At 30.7% G+C, this 4,632-nt stretch overlaps 1 protein-coding gene across 1 annotated transcript in view; it reads right to left on the bottom strand.

The window, feature by feature from the left end:
• The window catches only part of LOC107744939 (type I inositol 1,4,5-trisphosphate 5-phosphatase-like), a 179,246-nt gene that overhangs the window by 68,253 nt on the left and 106,361 nt on the right, over positions 1–4,632 (bottom strand). The window lies entirely within an intron of this gene.

The raw sequence follows: 4,632 nt of genomic DNA, 5'->3' as shown, positions 1-4,632 counted from the left end.
TATATATATAATTTTTATACAATAAAAGTTGTAGGATTCTTTTTTTATTTTATATATTATTTGCACAGACTTCACTATAAGTTTATCTACCTACATTATATATATATATATATATAATTGTAGTGAAAAACTTAGTAATGGCTGTGTAAATAATAATTTATAAAAAATGTATAAATAAATAATACCCCTACACCTGTTATTGTATAAAAATGACGTCCCACACACACACACACACACGTTTATATATATAATGAAATTATATGAAATTTAGTAATTTAGTAAATAGAGTAATTTAGTAATATGTATCTGTATCATTTTTTGTTAAATTTAGAAAATAAAATAAACATAGTAAAGTCTAATAAATGTAAAAATAGTAAAGTCCATTAAAAATAGTAATGTCATAGTAAAGTCTAATAAATTACTAAAGTAAACATGGTTAAGTGTAAAAATAAAATAAAATAAAATCCTGAGTGCATCATTAAATGATATCAGAATCACTGTCAGCCACTGGTGTCTCTAAAAATCAGTATCAGCATCAGTCATTTAAACTCATTTTGGTCGAGCTTCGCAATGTTTTCCCTAATGATGTGCTCTTTCACAGATGGGGGAAAAACAAGAGCTGGAACTTCGCGTTCAGTATTTCTCCTTTGAAAACATTCCACTTATTGACACGTTTAGTTTCTCTCTCTCCTCACACACATAGCAGCTCTCTCTCTCTCTCTCTCGCTCACCCTCTTTCCCTTTCAGCCTGTCGTTCTGGGAAAAGCCAAAAGGGAAACATTTATCCGGGAGGCTCTTTGAGTCTCCTGACAGTTGACTGATGACCATCCATAAAGTCACAAAGAATAGTTGTGTGGCGGCCAGAGCGGCCCGGCGCTTCCCCCTGGGAAACTAATTACCCTGAATTGTTAACGGCAACATTATTTTTCTGCCAATCACGGCTTTTCAATGGGCCAAAAATGAGCATGAAACAAGCCTTTTGACTGAACAGAAAAGTTAAATGTCTCCAATGTTGATCAAATTAACTTCAGCCGCCTGACAATGGACTATATTTGTGTGAAAATAAAAGCGGGGCACAATGGGGCTCTTTTAGGCCAGATTTCACAGTTGTGATGTAAAACCGCTCCGGCCTGAACCTGAGCACATCTTCTGAATGGAAGAACATATCTGCGCACACAAAAGACCGAGGAACTGATCGGATGCGTCAAAACCAGACCAATCTGCTCAGAAAGCACGTCCGTTTGCCTCCGACGCAACAGCGAAATGTCGTGATTTAGAGGCCGTGCATATCAAACAGCGACCACACAGAATGAAGACGCTTCGGCCGCCAGGATCCTTCCCAGGAGGCTTTGAGAGATAAACAGCGCTCGTATGTTAACTGAAGCAGAGATACTGAGTTTTATACTGAGTTTAACCATGCATTCGGGTCGTCTTGATACATAAACATTTCTAAAAAATGCATAGTGTTTAGTAAGGGAACGAAACTAAACTAAATCAGATTTTTTACCATTATTTTTAAAGAGATGTAACTATTTTTGCTTTCGGGTCATTTTTGACCCAGGTATGTATGGAGCACCATTAGTGTCAAAAATACTTAAAAAAAAAAAAAAAATTATCTATGAAGTTAAATTAGTGTCAAAACTTTTGTAACATATATTTAGCCTTTTCCCTATATCTGACCGACTTTTGGACTGAATTTGTTGGTGAACATGAATACATACGTCTATTGATGAACCACTGCAGCATTTTTTCATCTAAAAGTGAAAGTTTACTCGAGCAAAAATAATTGATTTTGTTTGAAAAGAAAGTTTTGTAAGAAAAAAAATACATAAGTTTTATAAATTTGGACTGTTTTTGAGCAATCATGAGGAATTAAATTCAAAGGAATTTAAATTCAATTCATTCCGATGGAGTTAATACTGAAAATTATCTGATTATATGGTCTTATAAATTTCATACAATGATATACGCAAATAAAATTTGTCATCAACATTAAAAAAAATATATATGTATATTTTGCATCATAGTTTTCTGATGTAGTTCATGTGTAATTTGAAATTTCAAAGAATTTCAAAATTTTTTAATTCATAAGAAAGAGGTACTTTCAAAACTCTGATTCTTTTCACATTCTCTCATTAACGAGAAGCTGCTGATCAGATACAATATGGTTTTAGTTGAAAAATATATATTTGAATAATCCTTTGAATAAATTCAAAGGAATTTAATACAGTTTGACTCATTCATTAATACTGATAATTCTCAGATTATATGTTCTCATTAATGTCATGCAATGATATATTCAAATAAAATTCCTCATCAATATTAAAAATATATATATGTATATATTGCATCATTTCAAAATGCAAGAAATTTCAAAGAAGTTCTCCATTTTTTTATTTATAAAAAAGGGTAAATGCAGTAATAACTTTGTAACATTCAAAACTTAGATTTTTTCACATTCACTCACTAAAGAGAAGATGCTGATCAGATACAACACGGTTTTAGTGAAGTTATATATAAAGTTATGACTGCTTAATAAAATACCGATTTTTCAGGTACAATCGGACCCGGGATGCGAAAATAGCATGGAGATTCTGAATGCATTACGAGGGTTAAAAACGAGGTGAATGTGTGAGGAAAAGTCAAACTGGAAGAGGTCTGAGTGCAGGGGGAGGCGCGGACAATGGGCCTAAAGTCGGTTCCCAACCGGCGCTGAATGACCGCACTGTTGGAGGTAGCGCTGCTTTCTAAAGGCTGTTCAGCCACATTGTCCTCCTCCATCACAACAGGAGAATAGACTTTACTGGTGGCTGCCAAAAGGTTAGTAGCGCCTCTGAAAAGAGCCCAACATTATTCACTGCTTTGGGGGAAGGTGTTGTGCGCCGGTCGGACGAATCTGAACTCCATTCAGACGCGTGGAAACAGCGCCGAAACATGCTTCTGCCGCAGCGCTCGACTCTCAGAGTGAACGCTCTTATTATAGAGTTATAGAATTATAGAGTATTTCAGTGCCTCCCAAAGTGTTTTTCAGCCGAACCCATTTGTGCTGAAATAAAACGTACTTGAAGTCCCACTGAGATTTTAAGTTCATGTGACCCTGGAGCACAAAACCAGTCATAAGGGTCAATTTTTTGAAATTGAGATTTATACATCATCTGAAAGCTGAATAAATAAGCTTTCCATTGATGTATGGTTTGTTAGGATAGGACAATATTTGAAAATCTGGAATCTGAGGGTGCAAAAAAATCTAAATATTGAGAAAATCATCTTTAAAGTTGTCCAAATGAAGTTTTTAGCAATGCATATTACTAATCAAACATTAAGTTTTGATATATTTACGGTAGGAAATTTACTAAATATCTTCATGGAACATGATCTTTACTTAATATCCTAATGATTTTTGGCATAAAAGAGAAATCTATAATTTTGACTCATACAATGTATTGTTGGCTATTGCTACAAATATACCCCAGCGACTTAACACTGCTTTTGTGCTGCAGGGTCACATATTTCAAAAATGTAACAAAACATTAATATGATCACAGTTATTTGATCATTTTCAGTAATGCTTATTCTGATGTTTTTTATTCAATTAAATTTTTTTATGTTTTCAATTAAATTAAAATTAATATTAATGAGCTAAAATATTTTCTTGAAGTATAATTTTTTTTTTTTTTAAATATTTTATATTTTTTTATATAAGAGTTTTATATTAAGATTTCAATAATTAAATAATAATTTAACAATTCTCTGATGTCGGTTAATGGTCGCATGACATGCAGGTGATCAAATAAAATATTTAAAGTTTTTAGTAAATGTTTTATTTTGATGGTTTCTATTTAAATATTATTTTATTTAATTTTTTATGATTTAATTAAAATAAAAGTAAATTCAAATTAATTCATATTAATTAGCTAAAATATTTACCCTTTGAGATTTTAAGTTAACATTTCAATCATTTAATAATTCTCAAACCCCTCTGCGCTAAAATATTGACTTGAAGTCCCGCTGAGATTTTAAGTTAATATTTCAATAGTATTACAAAACATTCATATGATTAATTATTTGATCATTTTTAGTAGTGCTTATTTGGATGGTTTTCTTTTTTCTTAAAAATATTTACAGTTTTTATTTAATTAGTTAATATTAGTTAGTTTATTAGTTTATTTAATAAGTTAATATTTCAATACATTAATAACAATTGTCGGTTAATTGTCACACGACATGCAGATGTACTAATAAAAAGTTTAATCGTTTTAGTAAGTGTTTTATTTTTATGGTTTTTATTTTAAATTATTTTATTTACATTTTTATGATTTAATTAAAAGAAATGTAAATTAAATAAATGAAATAATAATAATTAGCAAAAATATTTTATTATAGTACCCTTTGAGATTTATTATTATATTTAATAATAATTTAATAATCTGTCAGTTAATGGTCATGACATACAGGTGAACAAATAAAATATTTTTATTATTATATTTAATAATAATTGAATAATGAACTGATGTCAGTTAATGGTCACTAGGGTTGCAAAGGGGTCGAAAATTAACAGTAAATTTCCGGAAACTTTCCAAAAATCCCTGGAATTAAAAAAAAAAAAAAAATCCTGGAAAGTTTCCAAAAATT

Source organism: Sinocyclocheilus rhinocerous, unplaced genomic scaffold (assembly GCF_001515625.1).
Source record: "Sinocyclocheilus rhinocerous isolate Xijiao unplaced genomic scaffold, SAMN03320098_v1.1 scaffold881, whole genome shotgun sequence".
Classification (NCBI taxonomy): Eukaryota; Metazoa; Chordata; class Actinopteri; order Cypriniformes; family Cyprinidae; genus Sinocyclocheilus; species Sinocyclocheilus rhinocerous.
This window is presented reverse-complemented; position numbering and strand designations above follow the sequence as displayed.